We start from the raw sequence: 26,660 nt of genomic DNA, 5'->3' as shown, positions 1-26,660 counted from the left end.
TCAGAGCCTTCTTAATGATTAGTCTTCCTTGGTGGACTGACTCCTGGACGGCATCATGGTGTCTTGCTGTTTCCAGTGCATTTGTGTGTTGCCTCCTCTTCTTCATCCTATGCTCCCACCCAAAAAAGGTTGGGGAAAGGGGTGTTGGAAGAATGGCCGCAGTGGTTGAGGGGGGGACATCTGGAATCCAGGGTACCACATTTGTCGGTGTGCTGAAAATGGGGGTATTGGATATCCATACATGGATGGAGGGGGAACCTTTAGCCGTCGGTTCTCATTGCTTCCCCAACTGTCATTACTCATAATGCTGCTTGAAGAATGATGTGTCCTGGGAGATGTGATAGAAGAACCTTCGTCTGAAGAGAGCTTATGCTGCATGAGGTAATTCTTGTGCTCGCTCATCTGGGCATTGATCTCCGAGAGCTGTGAATTGAATGCTGGGATACTGATCCCAGCTTTAAGTGCAATCCCTGTAATGTTGATTTTGATGATGAGTGCATCAGACAGGAATTTGGCCATGTTGATGATAAGAATGAGCCAGTAATGTGTGTATTCCATGCAATTTGTGACAATTCTCGACAGAACACCATATCATCAAGAAACAGGCGTGGTGCTGCGGTCACTAAGAGCCCGTTGGGTGCTATATTGGCTCTAAGGTACTCTGTTATGATGGCCGCTTGCATGGCTATCTTGGCTTATTGCTTCTTTAGGGCCATGAAAGAATTCCAGTCATCTCAGTGGTTGCTTGTCGGTGTGCTACTGTCTACTGTCTGCTCCAAATAGGTATGGTGTATTTAAAATCAATTGTTATCAAATTAGCTGAGAAACGAACACAGAACAATCACAGGGAAGCTCTCTTGGAGACCAACACAAGACACACTGAAGATGTCTTTACTTGTGTGACCACCTTCACCTCCTACTCCAATCATATCAAAAGCACCATTATGCAACATTGGGGTATTTTAGGCACTGGGTCCCTTTAGATTCCACAGCCACAATTCACTTTTAAGTGTACCCAGAGCAACCTGAAGGACCTCCTGGTATACATGAGACCCCATGTTCAACAGTCCCACATGTAGAAAACCTTGTGGGCCTTACCAGCTGTCACAAGACACTATCCCTGTGGGTCATGATGGGTATGCCCACTCACTAAACATTCCAAAGAGGTCAAGTTGAGTCCCCAATTCACCTGGATACAGGAAGGTCACACTAACTGCAATACAAAAAAAACTGTGTTGACCTGATGACCTGCGAGTGTGGCCTTCATTACGTGTGAATGACCATGAGGGCTTTCAAAGCCAGAATATTAGAGCACCCTGGCGATATCTGCTGCAGGCGCAGCATTACAAAAGTGTGCAATCACTTTTGTGACTCAAACCACTCTCCAGATAACCTCCAGTGACGATTCTAGAAGCAATTATCTCATGTAGCTAAGTTAACCTTTTCAGAAAGGAGCAATGGTGGATTTTCTGCCTCTACACCAACAGCAAAGGTGCAAATGATGAAATCCTTTGGTGCGAGGTGTAATTCCCCAGTCAGTCCCCTGCGACATCAGATAATCCCTTACCATGGAAGTATTAATATTCGCTTCATACATGGGATCTGATCTAACATATCACCACTGAAACCATGTCACGTATGGGATGCCCTGCTATGGAGTCTCACACACCACACTAAGCTGTGCTTATGATAAGCATTTTGTGAATGGGCATGGGCCTCTTCTTCCTTAACACAAATGTTTCTGTTGATACCAGTGAGGCGGTACCCCCCATGAAAACATTAACTGCTTAACCGCAGTTCGAATTCCGCCGCAGTGCGGCGGTTTTAATCAATGGGCGGGGCCGCATCGGCCAACGGACGTGCGCAGCACTACGGAGGTAGTGCTCACGACGGCTGTTGGCCGACAGGAGCACTTAAGGGGTTAAACTGTCTTAGTCTACTGTTTTAGACACTGCTGTACTAATACTATTTATGACTTTGGGCATTTGACTGCCACATAATCCAATATAGCTGCCACTGAGGGATGATACTTTCACTACATCAGCATGCGAGGGTTTGCTCCTATTGGCTCGAGAATGCCCCTTCTCTTCTCCTCATTAGCCATTGGCCCAATAGCGCTATCCAAGCATCCTAATATATTGGAAATAGCCACTTGGCCGCCCAATGTTACTTTTTAATGAGGAGGCCCATATTTCCTAAATGTAAGTAGATGTCAATATACCTAGATTCCCCCATGAGGGAGGGCTAGTGGTTATCAGCACCCGGCTTTCTCTCTGTCACTATATATCTGAGAACGATTAGGTGCACCATAGTTTTCTACTACTGTCACTGTCCATTAAGAAAACATTCAACAGTCTCAGTTTACTGCTAAGATGCCGCCTTTCAAAAAACATTGTTGACTTTGGGCTGGCCTGCATTTGACCACTACACATTCCGAGATGGCCACCACTGAGGGATGATACCTATGTTATACCAGCATGTGAGGGGCTTGCTCCTATTGGATCAATATCGCCCCTCCTCTCCTGTCCTCATTGGCCATTTTGTCATCCCTCCTTCCTGCAGCTGCACGTACCCCACCTGAGATCAATCACTCCAATTACCCGTACCTTGAAAGGCGGGTCTTCTCCCCTGCTGATTCTCTATCCAGGTGACCGGAGGAAGGTAGGTCTCTTGCACTCTGCGCAGAAACCATATGAGTGTTTCTCTAGAAAATGTTCAGCTTTTCCTTTTCTTTTCACCCTAAGGTCATTTGGCTCCCCTTGATTTACTGTTTCTTAATGCTGATTATCATTGCTCTTTGCACAGTTAGCAGCAAAGATCTACCCTCTGCTTTTGACCTATGGGGCATTATAGATTGATCCAAAGGATAAGACACGTCATTCACACCTGAGGACAACTAATCACTTATGATAGACTGTGTAACACCAACACAGATTGGTTTTATGTTGTCTGTTAGACCAATGTCCACTTGCCTGTTCTGTTAAATTTGATGTTTCAGCGTGTGCTTCACTTCTTTCACGTTGTGGTAACTGATCAGCGCCAACAATAGCATGAGCATATCTACCTTAGGAGACACAATGATACACTGTGCTGGAAAAGGGATACTGGTCTGGTGACGCATTGGACAATACATTCAAAACATTAGTTTACTGTGTGTTTTCTCTATTTTCTTATTCATGTTCTAGGTTGGATGATCAATTTTAAACTTTTTGAACAAGATATTTGCTTTCAGGAGAATACCTACACGGCATATTACGTCTTAAGTGTGGGGTATGTTTAGCTCCCTTTTCTTTTAGGTCCTAAAGAAGTAGCGACGATCTATTTTGGACCATTAGTCGTGAAACATGTCAACCTGACCACACTCACAGTATACATCATGTCCCTGTAGTAGCCCCTACCAAATTATGTTTTTTAATCCTGCCAGGAGAACCATCACATTAAAGTCAAGTTCGGTGTGTCATAGACAGTTTCAGTGTCCCTTTATTTCAATATACACATTCACTCCACCCCATACATTCAAAACGCCCTCACACTGACACTTCTCATCATTCGGCAAAAACATAAAAGATCTTAGCTAAAGCGACCCTTTGTGGAGCCCTACGAGGAACAAGTACAATGATGCTACATTACTTGTGTGAGGGTACCAAGAAATAATTATTAGGATTCCTGCTTCTTTGCCCGCACTTTTTTCTTCTTCACTTTCTGGAAGGAAAATTACCTTCACTGCTTTTTGAATTATCACTTTATGAGCCTAGGTACAGGATCTTTATTGGCTCCCACTCTCCCCCTTATCATTGTTTGAGTCATATTCATGGCAATGTACAAATCTTTACAATGTCCATAAGACATAACATAACATTACATAATAAACATTTCTCTCAACTCATTAAAACCTATTTCAAAGTGAGAGAAGACATGTGTAGAGTTTAATCAAAGATGAACCCTCCACTATAAGTAAGACTCTCATAGAGTGGGCAGGAGTTGCTGCTTATTCTGAACTCAGACTGTCTTTAATTCACTCCAATATTAGGGTTTTATTTTCCGGTGCATCGGTAAGTGCCTCGCCGCCTGTGATGATACTGCGCTGATCTTACACTTGTTCTTATCTGCCCGGTTCATCTTAACTCCTAACCATTCAGTAAGTATCAAGTGTATTTCTTACAATAATCATAGATCTATTCCCCTGAGATAAAGTGTCACTCTGTAGGAACAGAACAAAGACATGTTGAGAAGGAAGTCATATGGGACTGAGGAGCATCTGGGTGTACATTGTTCAGGTTTGTAACTTCATTAAAGGAGTTTGACAGTAAATTAATGATGACCGGTGAAACCTTCCTCACTCAGCACTTCCTCTCATCCAAAAGTGGGATATCTACTCCATGGATAGCAAAATGATGTCAGACTGAAAATCTTCCACAGAGTAGATGAGGACTAAGTTAGCAGAAACTAGACTAATAGTTCCTTTGTTCAGGTGACCACTGTTGCATTCCATCAGGGATAGTTAGGCGACTCTTTAGGTGATCTCTCCTGATAGATGCAAGTGATTGAATAAGATTAATCACGTTTAATCAATGTAGCAGATAAAGCGGAGGAAGGTCTAAAGCTATGTAAAAGCTTTGAAATGATTCTCTCAGAGAGACCTACTAAAAAGACAACAGAGCTGTCAGTTTCTACCTGTTGTCAGGGAGGGGTTCTCAAGGATTGAAGGGCAAAACAGAATCTGGTGTAATCCCTGTACAGTAGACTTGAGGAAGAAAGGATAAGCCCTCCTGCTAAAGAAATCTCACTCCTCATCACAAAGAAAGCTCGAGAACTGAACTTTCCTTGCAGTGCCTTTATGTCAAGAGAGAACCTAGTGACGGAGCACAGATAATGACTGAACTCTCATCTTATTATCCAAAGATGCTACTTCAGTCCCATGGTACGAACACCTCAGCATAGTTGTATAAGAGTATCCTTAAATCATGCCTTCTGGGCACTGAATATATTTGCTTTAGCAGTGGAGAATCATTCGCCAATGCCAGTTGTAAACACTGAAGGTCCAATCAAGAATCCCATCTTTAGCTTTTCTTTCTAATATGGAATCTCTTGTCCTAAATATCTGTGTTTGGTTAATGTCTCCCTGAGGCTGTGAGTTGTCTTTCACTCTTTGCAGGATATAGTAATCGGCTTTCAAATATGTGCCAGAGTTCATGAATTCGAATGTCGTCAAGTACTTGAAGAGTTCAAGGGTTCCCTTTTAGCTACTGAGCTGGTAAGACCCATGCATATCTTTCTGTTTCATATTTTGAACTTTCCTCAGCAGCAGCGGTTTACCTTTGCAAAAGTGTATTTTACAATTAGATAATAGTTTACAAGAAAAAAAAAGCAAAAATATGTCTAAAGACTTATGGGGTCTACAGTACCAAAAACAAAAATGTATCAAATAGATGGCCAGTGCAGCCTCCCGTGCCTGATGTGTATTTAACATTTGTTGAAAAAATATTGAAATTTGTTTAGAACATTTATTTTGAAGGCACTTATGATACCAAATGCAACAACCTCTTAAATTCACCATAAATGACAAATAATTTAACTTTCACTTCCTCCTTTGGATTACTCATGACTTTAGAAGTGACAGAGCACAGACGGAAAGGCCGCTTTCCAAGACAATTCATATTTAGGAATGTGGGTGTTGAATACAAGACCGGGTCTAAGACCAGGCCCTGGACTCAAAGGTGGCGGTGCTCAGGATCAAACGTCAGGCATTGGTAAAGGCTGGCATCCCCAGAATACAGCTACATCGAGGAAAGGGACGGGGACTACATTGAGGAAAGGGAAGGGGATGAGGATATATTCCATAGCACACAGCTTACTGTGTTCAAAACTGCTGCTGAAATAGTGACTGTCCCTGGCCAGGAGGCAACTGGTACTGACCATGGTGTGTTGTGTTACAGGATTACCTGTCCTCTCTTTGGCAAGGTGGAGGGGCCTTCATGAGGTTAACGTGAACAACCCACCCTGACAAATGGCAGCGTATGGCAGTGTGATTGCATTATAGGGGCTTGGAGCATACTTCTGATAGCGCCCAATGGTATGTTGGCTAAAATACTGCTTCCAAGTTATTAAAATCAAATTGGAGCGCTTAGTCAGATCTCATTGGAAGCAAGCCTGCCTATAAGACCCGGCAATGAGATCATAGATTGGTCTAAGAGGGGCTGCAAGCAAGACAGGAAAACTTGGGGTATAAGCTGCAGAGGGCTGCATTCTTCTCTGCAGGTTTTGTCCTCACCCAGTAGAAACACTCAGTTTACTTGTGTACTTTCTTTCTGGTCTCCTCCTTTGACTTTGTGCACATGTTCAAGTTTAACAGCGTGTACACCGTAATAAAATAATTGTAGCTGTCTTTTTGTCGTTTTATAGTGTTGCCACGTCTTGACGATACTATTTTTAATAAATTAATAACCCAGACACAAATAAATATCACTTAGGCCCTGGGCTTTAAGTGGGCTGGGTCTTGCCAGTGCACCAGCTGTTCTAAAAAGCATGTACGGGGATGGCTCCCTATCAGGCTCTTTATTTCCCCACACCATCTGGGCAGAAACCTCAGTTTTGACTGACTCCTGTTTTCCCTGGAATGTATGCTCTGATCCCACTGCTTGAAGAACAAATGTTCATTGCTGCTGAAAAGCGTAGCTCTTTTTCCAATGCAGCACACTGTGCAGAACAGAAAGACACTTTCTAATATAATGCAGAGTACATCATTACAGTGTTCACCACAAATGACATTATCTTTCATTGTCCTCTACTAGAGGAGGTTTCTACCTTTCATACGGTTGTATACTTTTACCGTCAAGGCAACTATGATACTTACTTGTTGTTGTTACACAAAAGGACATATTCCCCAGCAAGGGCACTCCAAGGCCACGTTATGCTGTTCTCATTTTTTTAATCTGTCCATTTATATAGAGCGTACTTTGTCCGAGGGCACAAAATCACTTTACATGTAAACCATACGTTTTTAGCTGGCAATTGTTTTGCAGTAAGAAATGCTCTGAGTGTGTAATCGCGCCCGGAAATCTCTTGGGATAGCTGTGCGCCTTACTAATTCAAAATAATAATAATCGAGGTATTGGAACATGTATTTTGTTAAACGCCAAATTTGCTGAAAAAATTGTTATGAGAGAAAGGTAAGGGCTTTACCTTAATATCCTTCTTTAAACACAGGAAAAAACAGAAGATGACCTATTTAAACTAACCTTTGAAAATCCACCCTTTGAGAGAGAAAATACTTAAAAGAAATCAAATTATTTGAAAAGCACCGAGCATGTTTACCTTCAGATATAGCCAACAGAAGTACATACCACTGACAAAGCCGACAGCCCTGGCTTCTTGTATATGTAATGTTACTTGCTGTATTATATATCTGGATGCAGTGACAGAAGCACCAAAATATCAGAGGGGTGAAACACAATGCAAAAGCACATATTTTTAGCTTACCTGTTTTTAAGCCACGTGCCTATTTATATCTGCCTCGCCCCTTTGAGAGACCTACCAGTGTTTTCATCCCACATAGACCCTTCATTGCAGGCCAGGGTTTATTTCACAAAGCACGCTCCAATCAGTAACTTGCTGCATTCCATTTTTTTTCTTTCTGAGCGTGATGAACTGGCAACTGTGGTAAACGTTTATGCACGTCGTAATTCAGCATTATTCACAGTTGGGTGAAGCATAGTGATATTGTGTTGGATATTTGCATAATGCACACTGGCAGCTGGAGTTGTTGCAAATTGCTGGGGGCTTTGTTTCAATGATTTTGTGGCTAACCTTGTTAATTGTTCTCTGATTCTAACTTCTGTGGCCTTCCTCCCCCCACACTGCAGTGTAACTGAAAGTGCGGGCGATTAATTGTCCCTTGCCACCGCCCACCTGGGCTATCTGCAGGTAGGGCTTTTCAGTGCATAGCGTGGCGCACACTGCAGGAGCCACTCACTCCATGTGCCGCCTGTTTAATAAAATGTGAACATCGGCTACTTTTCTTAGAAAGTAAATGTGGGTGAAAAGGTTGGCATGTGTATGGAAATGAGTGGCAAACTGTACGGTATCACACTATACACGTTTTGGCTACAGTGGAAGTCGTTTTACAATCGTTTTCTGATCTGAAGAAACCTGTTACATATGTTTCATTTCTAAAATAGGATTATACTGTAATTGCGTGTACAGGTGATTTTCCTAGGATTACATTTGTACACATGTGCGGCTTTTGTGGGCATTCTCCCTAGGGCAGGATGACATGTTGCATATTTATTAGCACTCATAATTTCTGCATTTACAATTTTGTCAACTGCCCCTATATTGTGGCCAAAGCACACACAGCCATTTTCTTTGTCGGGCATACTGCTACCACCGATTCATAAACCACAATATCTGCTTGGTCACCCTGTCTTGCTCTCTGCCTCACTCTGAGAACGCGGAAGAGAACACATGTGCGCTGGCACAGGCAAAGCATTGCAGCGCTATTCAGGTATCTCCCTGATGGTAAACTACACAGCTAGCTGAAGTCATGTTTTAAGGTCTCAGCTTGACGAAAGCAGCGCATGTGCTGCTCTCGTCATACGAGGGCTTCTTGGAATCAATACGATTCAGAAGTTCGCTTTCTGCTCTGCCCGTGTTTTGCATTGGTTCACGTCATTTTGCGTCACCAATTATGCAAAACCGGGTGTTCTGATTGTCCAGGAGGGGTTTTAGTCCCTCCTGGCTACCACCCTCTCTCCTTTTGGCCCCGCCCACCGGGATTGCATCTTTTACTGGAAGCGGGAGACAGTGGCTACTAATTAACCGATACACACTTTTTGTTATCACTCGGCTTTGGCAAAGGCAGCCGAGTTTTTATTTTTGCATTGCGCTTTCACTTAAAGTGAAAGAGTGATGCAATTATAAACAAGCGTCTGCCTTTGCCTAAGCTGATAGCTTGTTCTTCTTTGATGGAACTGTTTGCACATCATTTGTTATGCACAGTTGAAAATGGGACATTTTCGTTTGCATCCTCCTGGTCCGTCATTGGGGAATGCGCGAGGGAAGAGAATGCAGTGAAAACTCAGTGCAGTTGAGTGGGTTAAAACTACTAAAGAAGGATCACAATTACCCACTGTGCCATTTTAGTATTATTATTCAACCAAAGCCATGCTACTCGTGCGCCCACCTCTTTAAGCTGAAAGTCTGACATGGTCCTTTTGGGATGTGTAACCTTACCTACAGTCAATGTATATAGTGGGCGCAGACACAACTATTTCGTACTGCCTTCAAAGCATTTTGAGAGTGCGTTTAGTGAACATGAATGCTTTCTAGGCTGTCAATGGAGACACAAATAAATAAAGTCTGGTAAAGTAAAAGAGATTTTTGGGAAGAATATGGAGAACAGTTCCCTCTAACAAAGCAACGCGCTGGCAGCGATTCACAACGTTAATGGGACAGGCGATGCCTCCCCAAGATGGGCTGGAAACTACGGTTTTCTGCTGCCTGCGATGCTTACCAGCCCCCTACAGGTGAACAGCATCTCTGGCATGTGTCACAGCAAAAAAATCCCCCCTTTGCATCGTGGCCTATGCTTCTCCGAGGACTGTTTGGGCTGTGCTCTAGAGAATATATATCTGGATTTGTTCCATGTTCTTCTGTCTGATAACGGAAAATGTTTTTATTCATATTGATGCTGCTTTCCTTTTTTTCGAGAGAATTTACTTATGACAGTTTTGAAAAAGCCACATCGTTCGTTTTTACATTAGGGGAATGAATGAAACAATCTAATATCCTTCATTTTGTAATACCTTAAAATAAATAGTTGAACATCGTTATTAGTTTCATATTTGCAACATTGGTACTTTTAAACGGATTTAAAAGTGAAGCTCGAATACATTTGCTGCAAAAGTCCAAAGGTTCTGTCAAAATATAATTGTACATTTTTTCATCGCACTTCATCTAACAGATTTGGGTACTTAAGAGTATGGACACCAACTAAATGTCCATAATCTTCACGACACAGAACCCAAGTGATTAGAAGCCACATATATTGATGCTTCCTTGCTTTGTATTATGATGGTGAGCGACTCATCCAAGATGACTGCGGAAAGCTCACACGGAGCATCTTGATTTTAATGCATTGAAATACTCAGTGAAACAAAGTGGTGATGAACACTTTCTCCTGCCAGTATGAAAGGGTTTATTTTTACTGTCTTGGAGTTGCAGATCTCCAGAAGGGTTTCCCATGCGTGGCCACTCAACACCTTGGTCCCCGAATACCTGTGTGTTGGTATTTTCTGACATCCACGTGAACACCAGTTTGCAAAGGGGTTAGAATTGCATGTCAGCTGGTAGTTACAGCATCCCGTATTGACGGGTACAGTAAATATATCTCTATTCTTTAAATTAATATTGGCAGGTCAAAGCTGTTAGAATTTAAGAGGGGAAAAAAAAGATGGTAGGTCCCTTACCATGCAGATTTTCACCAAGATCTGAATGTTACTTCTAGGAAACTCGTAATAGGTGCTATTTATCATGCCCAATAAACAATGTATCCCATGGTATTACTTATCTGGTGCAATAAAAAGTAACCCAATGATGCTGCCATGCTCTATTTACCTGTCCAATGTGTGGACCTGCTCAATGACCTCTCGGTATCTCTAGAGCCGTGCTCTTTAAACTTTTTATGTTGCATCCCCGTCCCATCTAATAAAAAAATAATAAACCATCACCCGCCACACACAATCTATCTGTTAATTTGGCAATGCTTGTAAATGTATGAGCATATTTAAGCATTGCACTTAATTTCTATGATCCCTTTTAAAAATGCAATCAAATACAAGATTGCCAAACATACTATTCTGGTAACCAGGTCTTACTAAAGTGTAACAGTATCCACAGTGGGATTATCAGAAAAATGCGGGGGAGGTCTGAGGAGTATTTGGAGTCCCTTCCTATTTGACACCAATTCCCAGCTATTATATAAATGACAAAATATTTTAGTGATGGCCCACTACATAGCGGCTTACTGGCACTCATTTTTTTTAACTTAAAACAAACACTGTGATCACATGATGCCTTTCTTGCCCCCCCCCCACAGAATCAATTAAGGCTCCCCAGTTTGAAGACCTCTATACTTGAGATTGCCCTTTTTCCTTCCAAAGCCAACAGTGCTTCCATCTTATGACGTCTTCTGGATGAAGATGCTTCTAAAGAGTCTGTTTGATTAGACCTCTCCAAAGAGTATCTAACTATGTAAACAATAAGTCACACTTTACTCCGAGCCCAGCCAACAAACATGAGTAAATCCACTTCCGTAAAGGAATTTCAGGAACAAGGCATAGATGAAGGAAAAGAGAATACTGGGGTGGGTGTGCTGAAAAGGGGCGTGTTTCAATTGACAAGATGAGCCCAACGAGTGACAAAAACCTAAATACAACAAATCCCACCCCCCTGTAGATGACAACTCGTGTCACAGACACACTGGACTTTTGAGAGGAGCAGATAGGCAAAACAAGCATTGAGAAAATACAATAGATCTCGCCTTTCATTAAGTTAAAGCCATTTGCTTTGCTATTGGTGTTGTATAGCAAAGCAAATGGCTTTAATTTAATGAAAGGCGAGACCTATTGCATTTTAATGCATGTTTAAGTCTCTGGCTGTCTCGAATTTCCACTACACAACTTCCCACCGCGCCACACAATTCCACAACAAAGAATTCCAATCTATCACAACTCTCACTTGCACTATCACCAATCCTGTCATCTCTCCCCTACACACTCACTGCCCCCATCTCTCCCTCACACTCACAGTACCCCCTCTCCTCTCGCAATACCACCGCCCCTCTCATCTCTCCCTCATACTCCATGTCTCCTCTCTATACTGCCTGCTCACACAGGCTACCTTCCTGTACCACCTCACGCTCTGCACTGGTCCAACTCCCGCCGCCCCCCATATGGGCCCTTTTACACATACCTCTATCTCTCTCTGTCTCTTACTTTCTCTTACCCTTCTCTCTCGCTCTGTCACACTCTGATCCCACCTCTCCAATATGGTTCAATTCAAGTCTTCAAGCACAGTTTCTTTCCTGGCCTTTTCAAAAATGTCCGTCCCTCAAACCCACGCTCTCCTCCTCTTCTTCAGGTGTATTCTGCGTACACATGTGCTCCCTATTTCTGCATCTGTGGCTTGCTCTCCCCTTCTTTCTCACACACTCTTTCTGCTCCTCTATCTCAAATGCAATCATCACTTCGTGCACAAACTACCTATTCCTGTGTATTCTCCTTTCTATCTATTCTGTGCAGCTCTCACCCTTTCTATTCACCATGCCACATGATTCCACCGCAGAAATACACCATACAATTCCATCCCACACAATTCCACAACTAACAATTCCAATACAATGCACATAATTCATCTCAACACCACATACATCCACTACACTGAAAACCAAGACACACAGGTTAAAGACTTTGTCATTTATAACGTCAATAGCTCTAACTCTTGCAAAACGAAGACCTATTGTATTGCAAATGTTTGTTAAATTATCCAAGCCAATGCCTACGCAGGTCTCTGTTTATTGACTGAGGGGTATCACGGGTGATGAAGATGCTCAGTGGCTAACAAAAGCAAGGCAATGAAATGTTCAGATTAGATGAATAGTTTAGAAAAATGCACCAGCACCAAAAAAGACGGTGCCTACCTTAACCAATAGCTGTCAATCCAGAAACATGTAATATGATTCTCTAAGAATATGTCAGTCAAAACAGCAGTCCCAGCTCTTTCTAGGTAACCTAACACTCTACACTGGTATTGCATGTATGTATGCATAGATATTTCTATAATCTGAACATCAGAAATATTGGAGTGTTGATGGATGGGCCAGCCTTTCAAATAATGTACTCCATTTGGACAGGGCAGTGGAGGCATGTACTCCACTGACCTGGCAGACCTACAGCCCACCATATTGAGGGAGTTCTGCCAGCCTGAAAATTCCATGCTAGTTTGTGGGACTTGAGTCAATAACATGAAAAGTTGTGGGAAAAGTCCAGCTTGAACAACTGCAGGGTCGGCTTTGACTGTGAAGTGAACAGATTAGTGGTGTTTCATTGATGAATTTCACCCTGATTCGAGTGCAGCTATTGCACAAGAGGCAATTCTTGTTGATTTGTCTTGTAGCTAGATAGTAAGTTCTTTCTTTAAAAAAAATATCTTTTGATTGAGTTTAAGATCACAATACTGTGACACTGCATCGTCATTTACCCCATGCTCCCCTTGCACAACTACCCATTGAGTTCCAGAATACCATGAAGTAGACCCCACTTAAGTCAACTGTGACCAGTCTGAGTCCAGTAAACTATGGATATATCTGTGCTCCAGACAACTGTGTGCTTTCCCCCGATAACTTCCTATGGGTATTCTTTGCTGCTCTTTCCACTGTCCCCAAACTCTATCATACTTTTGTGAGCATCCTCTGGACCTATACACTGCTTCCTTAACTAAAGAGCAGTAACCCACCCCTCTTAGCTGTTTTGAGATTGGGGGGCCCCATGGATCTCCAATGGCCCACTATGTGATGTTTAGCCAAAACACAACCTATCCCAGCCATCATTTTTTGTCCCTTTACCCATCCCATCCGTGGAATACTTCCATGATTCCTAATATGGGGTTGCGTTCTATCAGAAATCGTCATACCATTTCTTGTTTGGAGAAAAGCAGGTTCCAATACACCTGAATCACCCGGCATTCCTATATCACATGCATAAGAGAACCTCTGGCCTGTCCGCAACTGAGATATTCAGGGCAGCTGTCACTACCCATCCTCCACAGCCTGTCAGGGGTGTAATATATTCTATGAAAGTATTTAAACTGGTCTAATCTAAAGCGAGGCAATATTTCCAAATCTTCAGTTGCCATTGTTTACCTCAAACCATTTGTTATCATCCAAGGGCCGCAGGTCTGATTCCTTTCTGTCCTGCAATTTGTTTTGCAGGTCTGGAACGTTTATCACCAGAGTTCTGTATAAGCAATATCTGTCCTTCCTACCAATAGCTGACATCATGAGTCAGATTTCTTATGGGCTGTACTCTGTGAGAGCTCATATGTGTGCCTTGTGCCTGACTGCCAATTGGTAATTTCGATTAGGCATCATTAATTAAAACCGTTGCATACACAGAGCATAAGTGATTAAATAGGATTGATTGTGTTAAATAGCAAGGTAAAAATGAAAGTTAAAAGAGCCTTATTTGTCCAATTATGTCCATTTAGTGATTCTTTGGGGTAAAATCGAAAGAAAGCTGCTCTGTGCTCCATTTGTCCTTTCCGGTGCTCCTATGATGGTCTTTCTGCTAAGCAGTCATTTGTTGTGTGTTGGTTGTATTGTAATGCTTATTGGTGTTGTGCGATGTGCCAGGCTAGAATGGTTCTAACTTCAGTCTCTTCTCTGCAATATTGAGAATTTTTGTAAATCGACAGGTCAATTGCATGTTGACAAATATGAAACAAATCAGCACTGCCTGTCTGCAGGAACGGATCCCGTATGGATTAAAAAGAGGTAGCAAGAGTAGATGTTATTCTTGTACTAGGCTTTTGCAGTTGCAAATTATGTGTGCAAGATCTTCCGACGCTACATAGTAGACAGATGTTGTCTCTGGGTTTCCTCTTCCATGGTGGAAGGTGTGGTAAGATCAGCATTATACCCATTCTGTATTGTAAAAGTTTCTCTTTCAGTTGGATATTGAATCCATAAATTAAATATTTTGGTGGTTTGGCTGCTACATAGTTGTTTAGGACGTACCAGGCATGTACTCTCTTCACAAGTGCAGGCTTATCTTCTTCCAATGACAGTGCTTTGATGGTCTTGTTAACCACTTTCTTGAAGCTGGTGGGGAACGCTGATGTTGCCCGCAGGTTCTCCAGACCAAGTTGACTTAGGGAGTCTCTAATATATGTCCCCAATGGTAAGTTCTTTCTTAGTGATACTTCAACCCAAAGTTGCCAGTTCAGTGTATCTTGCTCTGCCCTTGTGATCTTTTGCCAGCATTTTATAAATGCACTCCTTTCTTGCCAGTTTATGCTTCTGTAACCCAAACTCTATCCTTATTTGGGCAGGGGAGGTGTATTTTGGGAGGCTGAAGATTGTTCTAAATGACCTGGTGATTATTTTTCCACAGTAGTGGTGTCTCTTCCTCTCATTGCCTCGCTCCCGTATGTTATTGTTGGAAGGAGTTTGGCTTGGATAACCTCTAATAGAGGGCTATGAGAGGGCCCGGCAATCACTTTTTAAAAGGTTTCCTTGGTGAAGGATAATGTATTACCTTTTTGTTTAAGTGTTTCAATATGAGGGTTGAAGGAGCCTTTGTTATCTAGTCGAACACCCAAGTATTTGTATTCCTTTGTTGATTCTAGTCGGTGTGTGTCTAGAAGCCTAACTGCTTCATGTCAGCCTGTTAGAAAAGAAAGAACTGGGATATGTGTAAATCAAATTCAGCGTTGATTGGGTCATAGAAAATCATATGGTGTGTCTGCCAGACATCTCCCAATTTAGGGATCCCCAACTTATCTCAGTGCCCTGGATCCCTACCGTTTCCAATAGCCATGTACTCATTCACAGTGGCTTATTCCTAGTGGGCACCCTCCACTATCCAACCCACTGCAGTGCCTCTTTCCAGCTAATCACAGGAATGGCTGAATATAACCGGGATAGTGGGCAGGGGGGACTCCCCATATAGCCAAAACAATGGGTCCTGCCCGGTTAAGAGAGTCTGCTCAAATCTCGTAGCTGGGTCCCCCCGAAGATCCAGTCATTAACCACAAGAATGTGCACAGACTAGTAATACAGGGTAAACAACTGCGTTAAGGGTTTTAGTGTATATTAAGTGATGGCGCTCAGCAAATATACGTAGAGTGTGTTTGGATGAACGAGTGAGTATGGTGCTAAACAGTAAGGGGAGACCCTTGTAACCCCTCAATGTGTGTAGGGAAGACCCTACAGCAAAACAGTACAACGTTATCCTGTGCACTCATACAAATTAAAGCAAGTAAATACAACATTTGACGCATGCAATATGTGCAGAATTCTTCAGTGATACTGGATATTTTTTATTCTTTTGAGAAACGCAACCAGCCAACACGTGTTGCGTCAGGGAAAAGTAATCCCATGCCTCTTTGGGGCTGTTGAAATTTGCGTGAACGTAGTAAAGTCCCAAAGTCGGTGATAATTCGAACCCCGCTGGGTGCACAATTCAACCGTAGATATTTGCAAGACAGCAAACTAAGTCTGTAAGAAGCCTTGTTTGTGTTAGGTATTCGGAGAACCGGTGATAATTCCAAACCGGTAGTCAGCACATCTCATCAATGATAAGATCGGGTCTGAATTGGTTGGCTTGCTTTATAATATCATAAAGTAATGGTGCCGCGAGTAGGGGATAATTAAGAGTCCAAATAGTAATTCATTAAAGTTCTACGGGGTCAATATCACACCGGAATGCGCTGAAATCTACGGTCGGAGCAGAGCTAACAAATGGACAGAACACGTGTGTGTTTTCCCTGGGTCTTTTTGAGAGAGAAAAAACAATTGGCGTCCTGGCGGCACTTGTTCTAACGTGTGTGTGTGTATTTGCTTGCTTTAATTTGTCTGAGTGCACAGGATAACGTTGACTAGTAATACAGTCTGATGTCTACTGCCCCTAGTCTGCCATCATAAGGGGATTGTATGCACTTCTTATTGGAGATTCACAGCGCAGTTCCTCCCTACTTGTAGTTATTGATGTTGGCCAGTAGGGTTGTAGATTAGTGGGTATAGATTTTGTGGGGCTAGTGTTGCAAAACTTATAACAGCTATGGCAAGGCCACCGTTTTGAAGAGGGCTATATGACCCATAATGATCGGGGGAGGGCGCTCCATCTTGCCATATATCCCTTAAATTTGCGAGTAAAAGGGGTGATTTTCCTGTCCCAGCATTCCTGTCGGTCTCTTGATATGCGCATGCTCTAATGTTAGACATTTGGTTTCTGATTGGCAAAAGTATGCTCCCTGTCCAAGCAGAAGCCATAATCCTGGTCAGGGTAAGCTATATCCACACTTAAAGATAACCTGTGCTCACACTCTGGCGAGGCTTATCTAAAGAGGCAATGTGTAAAGTATTTGTGCTTCTGATAGATACATCTGCCGTGTGGATTCCTCACCTTGTGAATATCCCCTTGCGTCAGCAACATTCGGAAATTCTTTTCGTAGCTTCGCACCGACGTGGACTTGGACGTCATAGAGGCACGGCATCGCACGCGACTCCGCTGACGTCACCGACGCCTATAATAGGCCCACGCCGGCGTGATGACATCAGTTCCCTTTTTTCCGCGTCGTCGACGCTAACTTTTTTCTGGGATCGTACTGTAGCTTCATAGTAACTTTGTTACTCTTGTTCTATTATTGCTGTTTCTGTTTTCTTCAAAATGTCGTCGAAGAAAACTGGCTTTAAGGCTTGCGGAGAATGTGGCAAGACAATGTCTATTACTGACCCACATGATTGCTGCGTCTGGTGCCTGAGTTCAGACCATGACGTCGAGGATTGCCCTTGTTGCAAGAAGATGACACCAAAGGCCCTACGGGAAAGAGAGACGAAACTCCTTGTGGCAAAACTGAAGAGTAAGAAGGAGAAAAAGACTTCGAAGTCTCGATCCCGGCGTTCGAGGTCGAGGTCTCGATCGAAGTCGCGCTCGGAGTCGTCTTCTGCTCATGTTTCAAGATCCTCAAGGAAAAAAGATAAGAAGAGAAGCCATGAGTCACGTCATCACTCAGAGAAGGACTCTGGTTCGAGGCCGAATTCGCAAGTAAAACTTCTTCATAAAGAAACGGAGGTTTCGGCGTCGGAGGATCAAGGCTCTGTTGGTGAAGCTTCGCATCCGAATTCGCCCGAGTCGCAGAAGCAGATGGCTATCCCTTCCCCAGATCCATCCAATCCTTCTGGTCAGGAGGATGAAGGTGAGGTGCAGGAGGTTGGTGAGGCCGAGGTTCCGGTGCCTGCGGGTTCGTCGACCCCGGTTCCGGAGCTCGGAGATGAGGTCGACTTTGGGTCGAATCCGCCTGCTCGGGAGCAGCCCGGAGGTCCGTATCCAGATTTCCCGGCTCCAGGTCAGGATCCATCCCAATTCCTGAACGCCATGTTTGGTGTTTATTCCAGGGTGATGTACCCGTCTGGTGCACCTGTTGGTCCCACGGGTCCTATGTCTTTCAACTTGGGTATTCCCCAGGCTTATGCCCCTGCGCCCTTCATGCCTTTTATGCCGGCTCTACCATCGCATTGGCATTTTCCGACACCACCTGTATCATCGACGCTGAAGCGTACGACGCCGACTCCATCGACGCCGGTTCCATCGACGCCAATACCTACGACTCCGAGGCAGAATTCTGTTCGACCTCGTGTGAAACGACCTCATCCGACTTCGGGTTCGACGCCGGCTCCGACCCCGTCGGACTCGGTTCCGGATCCTTCGACTTCTATCGTGAAGGAAAGGTCACGGAGAGAAGCCCAGAGACTTATGGAGGAAGAACAATATCGATATGCTGATATGGAGGAAGGAGAATTATAGGAGTCTGAAGATCCTTTTGAGGACCTGGGAGATGCCAGTGGGCTTGAACTATCTCCTGAGTGGGATTTGGCTTCAGTGTCGACTGTGCCTTCAAAGGATGTGGTTCCTTATCACACTGTTATCAAAAAGGCGGCAAATTTGTTGAGCATTACTCTGCCCACTGCTGAGTATAAGTCAAATCTTCTAACTGAAGTTCTTCACTCACCCTCCTCTTCTATTAAGCCTATGTTGCCCTTTAATGATGCGTTATCTGAACCCATCTATGAGGTTTGGAAGAAGCCCTTGTCTACTCCTGCGGTTTTTCTAGGGCAGTGGCGAGGAGGTACAGGGTTGCGCCTGGTGACCCTGATTTTTTGTCAACGCACCCCCTGTCTGAAAGTTTGGTTGTGCAGGCTGCCTGCTCAAAGAGGTCTGCTGGTGCTTTTCCGCAGGTTCCTGGAGATAAGGAGTCCAGAAAACAGGATCAGGCTGCCAAGAAGGTCTTCTCCTCAGCCAGTATGGCGTTAAAGTCAACCAACGCAACTTGTCTGATGGGAAGGTATGTCCATGCCTTGATGGATTCTGTAAAACAGTTGGTTCCGAAAATCCCTGAGAAGGATAGGAAGGATTTTCAGGAAGTGATATCTGACACTCAGGCTGCTGCGAGGCATGTGATTCAGAGTGGACTGGACACTGCTGATTCGGTGGCGAGGGTCATGGGCTCTTCTGTGGCCACTAGGAGAGCCGCATGGCTTAAAACGTCTGAGTTTTCTACGGATGTTCAATCTGTTTTGATAGACTTGCCTTTTGATGGCTCAGGAATATTTGGCAAGAAGGCTGATGCGGCCTTGGAACGTTTTAAAGACAGTAGGGCCACTGCTAAATCTTTGGGCCTTCAGTCCAGGGGTACTACTGGAAGACGCTTCAGAGGATTTGGCAGATCTTCCTTTCGTTCCTACAGACCATCTCAGCAGCAGCCACAGCAACAGCAGAATACGCTGTACAAATCATACAGAGGCAGACAAAGAGCCCGTCCTAGGGGCCGTCAAGCTTCCTCTCCTCCTCTTCTTCCCCTTCCCAGCCCCCTACCAATGCAGCAAAGCAGCCCTAGATCCGCCATTCCGGATCATGTGGTCCGAGTGGGGGGCCGGCTTACCCATTTCTTACGAGATTGGGAATTGATAACATCAGATCTTTGGGTTCTCAATCTCGTGGGGAATGGGTATGCGCTTCCCTTTTGGGAGTTTCCCCCAAATTACCCTCCTTGCCAGGGTTTTTGTTTGGAGGACCACCTGCTTCTATTGCAGGAAGAAGTCCTGGCACTGTTCAAGAAAGGTGCGATAGAGGTGGTTCCGGAGCAGGAGTGGGGTCAGGGATGCTACTCCCGGTATTTTCTGATGCCCAAGAAGGATGGCAGGCTCCGTCCAATCCAGGATCTCAGGATCTTGAACCTTTACCTAAAACAGGAAAAGTTCAAGATGCTCACTCTTACACAGGTTCTTCAAGCGCTGATGGAAGAGGACTGGATGGTGTCGCTCGACTTACAGGATGCGTATTTTCATATTCCCATCTTGAAGTCGCACAGAAAGAATCTCCGTTTTACGTTTGGGTCGCAACACTACCAGTTTGCGGTCCTTCCGTTTGGTCTTACTACTGCGCCTCGAGTCTTCACCAAGGTGATGGCAGTGGTGGCAGCACATCTCAGAAGGTCGGGGATACCTGTATTCCCGTATCTGGACGATTGGCTGATCAAAGCGGAATCGTCCGAGATGGTGCTCTGTCATCTGCAGGAGACAACTCGGTTGTTGCACAGGTTGGGTTTTTCAATAAATGTACCCAAGTCTCACCTGGTGCCCTCCCAGCGCATCCTGTTCATAGGTGCGGTACTGGATACGACTGTATGCCGTGCATTCCCTCCTCCTCAAAGGATTCACGACATACAGACAATGATTCCTTTATTTTTCAATAGAGCGGTTGTTCCAGTCCTGAAGGTCCTTCGCCTGCTCGGTCTGATGGCTTCTTGCATTCTGTTGGTCAACCATGCACGCTGGCACATGAGGGCACTCCAGTGGTGCCTCCGCAGGCAGTGGTATCAGCACAACGGAGATCTCAGGGAGTCAGTGAGGATCTCCAGAGAAACTGCAGCGGTTCTGTCTTGGTGGAGCGTGGAGGGCAATCTGTCGCAAGGGATGCCTTTCCAACTGCCTCCATCGGTGGCCACAGTTATAACGGATGCATGCACTCTAGGGTGAGGTGCTCATCTGGGGGACCTGGAGGTCAAGGGTCTTTGGTCTCCAGAGGAAAGGTTGCTTCATATCAACCTTCTAGAGTTGCGGGCGATACGTCTGGCGCTCAAGGCCTTCCTCCCTTCCCTTTGCGGTCAGTCGGTTCAGGTCCTGACGGACAACACGACCGCGATGTGGTACATCAACAAACAGAGAGGAGTAGGGTCGCAGTGTCTCTGCAGAGAGGCTCTGCGCCTCTGGTCCTGGGTTCAGGACCGTCAGATTTGTCTGATAGCAAATCATCTGGGCGGAGTTCGGAACGTTCGTGCAGACATTCTCAGTCGGCAGTTCTCTGCCGACCACGAGTGGAGGCTTCATCCGGAGGTAGTTCGGACGTGGGGGACTCCTCAGGTGGACCTTTTTGCCACTCAGGAGAATGCTCACTGCCCGTTATTCTGCAGTCTCTAGTATCCGATGCAAGGGGCCTTGGGGGACGCGTTTCCTCCCATACCCTTGATTCCTCGGGTTCTGAGGAAGATTCGCCAAGTCTGGGCCCGAGTTATATTGATCGCCCCGGATTGGCCAAGAAGGGTGTGGTACACAGATCTTCTCCACCTTTCCTCGTGCTCGCCGCTCCGTCTCCCTCGCAGGTCAGATCTCCTCTCCCAGATGGAGGGGCAGGTTCTACACCCCCACCTCCAGACCTTACACCTTCATGCCTGGAGATTGAACGGGGCAACCTGAGTTCTTTTTCTCTCCCGTCTGATGTAGTGGATGTCATCTTGTCAGCCAGGCGTGACTCCACTAAGTCCATCTATTTTTATAGGTGGTCAAAATTTGTTACTTGGTGTAGGGAGAAGTCTATAGACCCTTTGAAGGCCCATTTATCTGATGTTCTCCAGTTTGCCCTTTCTCTGGTGCAGCAGGGACTTGCTGTTGCCACAGTGAAGGGTTATCTTTCTGCGCTGTCGGCCTTTATCTGTTTGCCTGACCAGCCTTCTCTTTTTAAATCTCCTGTAGTCTTAAGGTTTTTGAAGGGCCTCATAAATAAGTTCCCTCCCACTCCTTTTATTGTGCCTCAGTGGGACTTAAATCTTGTTTTGACCTTTCTGATGGGTGCTCCCTTTGAGCCTCTTCACAAATGTCCTATGAGGCTTTTGATTCTTAAGACTGTCTTCCTCGTTGCAATAACCTCGGCAAGGAGGGTAAGCGAGCTTCAAGCTCTTAGTTCCAAGCCCCCTTTCTTAACCATTCATGCTGATCGAATGGTTCTTAGGACCAGGGCTGCTTTTCTGCCAAAGGTGGTAACTCCTTTCCACTTAGGACAATCCATTACCCTCCATACCTTTTATCCTCCCCCTCACCCGTCCAAGGAGGAGGAGAGATTGCATCGTCTGGACCCCAGAGGGCGGTGTCTTTTTATCTGGACAGGACTAAACACTGTCGGTTGGATGACCAGCTCTTCCTTGGCTTTGCTGGCGCGCCAAAGGAAAGCCCGTCTGCGCCCGTCCGCGACCGACCGGGACCAGGGGCTGGCCACTCTACCTCACCCCTTCAATATTCCTCTGTGCAATTGACTGGACTTCAAAGCCCCTGGCCACTAGATGACTCGGTACTATCTCGAGTCACTAGGCTTGGCCTTTCCGCATCTCATGCTCTCTCCGACTCCCGCTCGTTATCCCTGCCTCCGCTCAGCGGCCCTACCACTTCTTCACCTACTGGTTCTTCTTGTATGTCTGTCTCCGTGATGTATCTCAATACTAGATCGGCTGTGAAGCATCAGCACGAACTTTTCACGCAACTAGACTCACACAAACCTGACCTTCTATTCCTTACCGAGACCTGGTATTCCGACAGTTCCCTCCCTTCCTTACTGGCGATGCTTCCCTCTTCTTATTACGCTCTTCGAGCTGATCACCCACCCGGCAAGCTAGGAGGTGGAGTTGCCCTGATTGCTCGGAAAGAAATCATTTTTCAATCTCTAGTCTCACTCCCCCTAGGTTCTTCAGACTGCTTAGTGGCCCGCTCACTTTCCTTCACCCCCCCTCTTACCTGTGTTCTTATTTATCGTCCACCATCCCCCCCACAATCATTTCTTTCCAGTTTCCAAGACTTGTTGGCTACCCTAGCAGTTAACCACTCGTCCATTGTTGTTCTTGGGGACTTCAATTTTTGGCCCTCTGACCCCGCTGAGTGTACTGTCTCCAAGGAGTTCTCAGAGTCGCTCAACTCTCTTAATTTCACCTCCGCGGTTCATGTCCCTACTCACAGTCAGGGCCATACCCTCGACCAAATCTGGCACCGAGAGTGCTCGGTCACCTCAATATCCATATCCCCCTGCACCTGGTCCGACCACTTCCTTATCTCATTTTCCCTCTCCCTCTTTTCAGTTCCCAAGCCCCCTCCACTCAAAAATACTTGGGCGCGTTCCTGGAACCGTGTGGACGTAGCTTCCCTGTCTGCCTCGCTTTCCGCGTCCAGTCCGGTTCTCGCAGGGCTGTCATCCCTTGACCAAGCGGCAACCATCAACGAGTGGTTGCGAGCCGGCTGTGACCAAGTCGCCCCCCTAAAGCGCATATCATCTAAGCGGGCAAAGGATGCTAACCGCTGGTTTAATGACGACCTGAAGACGCAAAAACCTAATCTTCGCCGAGTGGAGCGCATCTGGCGGAGGGTCTACTGCCCAAATTCGAGAAATCACTATATCACTCTTGCGGCCCGATATAAGAATTCCATTTTGGAAACTAAGAAGGCCTATTTCTCTTCAAAAATACAGTCTGCGGAAAATCAGCCTAGAGAAATGTTCTCCATCGTTCAGGAGCTAGCATATTCGGACAGGTCCACGCTCAAACCCTCTCCCTCACAGTCTCTCTGCGACTCCCTCAATTCTTTTTTTCTGGACAAAATTAGTATTATCAGAACTAACATTCCCCACCCGTCCCCCTCTTTTATTAATCCTCACTGCCTTCCAGCCACATCGCGCTTGGATGTTATTCCGCCTCTTACTAGGGACACTTTTCTTTCCCTCCTTCCCTTGGTCAAGTCTGGCTCCCCCTTGGACCCCTGTCCTGCTCACATTCTCAAACAGATCTATTCTTCCTGTCCCTTACCTCCCCTCACGCTTCTGAATAGTTCACTTTCCCTGGGTATTGTCACCCCTTCACTTAAATCAGCAGTGATCCTACCCATACTAAAAAAACCCGGTGCTGATCCTTCGGTTTCAGCCAACTATCATCCCATTTCACTCCTCCCTTTTTTGGCCAAGATACTGGAACGTCACGTAGTAAGAACTTTGAGCTCCTTTGTGGAAACGAACCGTGTCTTGGCCCCCAGGCAGGCAGGCTTCCGACCCGCCCATTCCACGGAGTCCGTGGTACTATCGGTCTTGGACAACCTCAGGGAGGAAATGGACACTAGTCAGCCCCAGGCTCTGGTCCTCCTCGATCTCTCCGCCGCCTTCGACACGGTGGATCATACCATCTTACTTTCCCGTCTCGGAGCGGCGGGTATCGGGGGTACGGCCTTGGTCTGGCTGTCCTCCTTCCTGAGCGGCCGCTCCCAAGCAGTTCGCTTGGGTGATTATTCTGCCGACTTTCGGCCAGTACAGTATGGGGTCCCTCAAGGATCCTCCCTTTCTCCAATGTTATTTAATTTGTACATTGCCCCTCTTATTTTTGCTTTACAGCAGCTGGAGGTCTCTGTGTTCAACTATGCGGATGACCTCCAGCTCATTTTTTCTTTATCCTCTTCCCCTGCCTCAATATCCAATTTTCATTCAGTTATGACCTTCATTCAGGACTGGATGAACCACAACCACCTGAAACTCAATCCCGATAAAACGGAACTGGTGTTGACAGGTGGTTGCTCCAGTCCATGGTCTCCCCTCTTTTGGCCCCCTTCTTTAGGTCCCCTGCCCACTCCCTCTCCCTCTGTTAAAACACTTGGTTTCAAACTCAACGACCAACTTTCCCTCCACTCCCAGGTCACTGCGATGGTATCCTCAGCCTTTCTTTCCCTTCGTACCATTCGGAAAGTTTCCCGGTTCTTTTCCCCTTCCGCCCTGAAACTTATCCTCCTGGCGATGGTGACGTCCCGCCTGGACTACGGTAATGCCATTTACTGTGGCATGCCGCGGTACCTCGTGAGGCGCCTCCAGATGGTTCAGAACCAGGCGGCTCGTCTAGTTTTTAATCTACCCAAATTCCACCACGTCACTCCCCTTCTTAAATCTTTACACTGGCTCCCTGTACAGCAACGTGCACTGTTTAAGTTGGGCTGTATCATGTTCAAAGTTCGGGCTGGGCTAGCCCCGACCTTCATCAGCTCAGCTATTCATGACTACACCCCAGCCAGAGAACTGCGGTCATCTACCCATCAACTTCTTGTGACCCCCCGTTATAAACGTAAAAAATGGGGGGGCTCCAAGTTCTCGACCTTGGCTCCTGCCTTTTGGAACTCTCTCCCGATTCACTTGCGATCCTGCCCCCAGTATTCCCTTTTTCGTAAAGCCCTGAAAACCCTTCTATTCACTCAGGCCTTCCCATCTTAACTCCCCCTTGTTTCCCTCACCATTTTGTCCATTGGGTCTGTAGCACTGCTTAGCGCCATGAAACCGCCTGGTGTACGTGCGCTGTATAAATATTTTAAAATTCAATTTCAAATTCAAGAGGGGAAGAGCGGTCCTTAAGAGGACTTTATCAAGATGGATCGTTCTCTGTATTAAGATCTGCTACTCTTTGGCCGGTAAGAAACCTCCAGAGGGTATAAGGGCTCATATTACTAGAGCTAAGTCTTCGACCTCAGCATTGGCTAGAGGTGTGCCGGTTGAGGATATTTGTAGAGCGGCAACTTGGTCTTCCCTACACACATTCGCAAAGCATTACTGCTTGGATTCCGAGGTGAGGAGGGATGGTCACTTTGCTCGCTCTGTCCTTCTGGATTTCCTGGTCTAGAAGAGTGGACACCCTCCTCCGGGAGTGGGGACTGCTGTGGGACTCTATTCACAAGGTGAGGAATCCACGCGGCAGATGTATCTATCAGAAGAACAAGTTACTTACCTTCGGTAACGCTTTTTCTGGTAGATACAATATCTGCCTGTGGATTCCTCACTGACCCACCGCCTCCCCGTTGTCCACTCTTCTATGCCTGTGTTTCTATTATGTATTTGTTCTATTTTCAAATGTTTTGTTGCATTAACTTCACACTGTGTGTGTTACCTTGTTATTTATACTGCGTATACTGGGTATATGTCTACTGTCATTGGTCCGTCCATGTGCCTCGAAGGCACGGAAAAAAGGGTGGAACTGATGTCATCACGCCGGCGTGGGCCTATTATAGGCGTCGGTGACGTCAGCGGAGTCGCGTGCGATGCCGTGCCTCTATGACGTCCAAGTCCACGTCGGCGCGAAGCTACGAAAAGAATTTCCGAATGTTGCTGACGCAAGGGGATATTCACAAGGTGAGGAATCCACAGGCAGATATTGTATCTACCAGAAAAAGCGTTACCGAAGGTAAGTAACTTGTTCAACACACACACAGTAACACAATGAATACACCACAAAAAGACTCCAAACAGGTTGAGAAAAATCAGGTTATCATAGTATAAACAAAAAAAGACTAAAGTGACAACATTCCAATGTACAGACTTTGAGATATTGAATTTTAAAGGCATAAATGCAGTAAAGTGCTTAGAAGCAAGTATTGCTAAAAAGGTTACTTTAAGTCATGCTGGACCGGGTCAAAGTCAAATATCAGGCTGAACACATGGTAGCGCAGGCCAGCTAAAGGATCCAGGCAGGACCCAGTGAACAAAGCACCTTTCCTGGTCGCAAACAGTGAGATGTGTCGATCTGCGCCATGTAGTGAAGGCGATTCG

This window comes from Lissotriton helveticus, chromosome 2_1 (genome assembly GCF_964261635.1).
Source record: "Lissotriton helveticus chromosome 2_1, aLisHel1.1, whole genome shotgun sequence".
NCBI lineage: Eukaryota > Metazoa > Chordata > Amphibia > Caudata > Salamandridae > Lissotriton > Lissotriton helveticus.
This window is presented reverse-complemented; position numbering follows the sequence as displayed.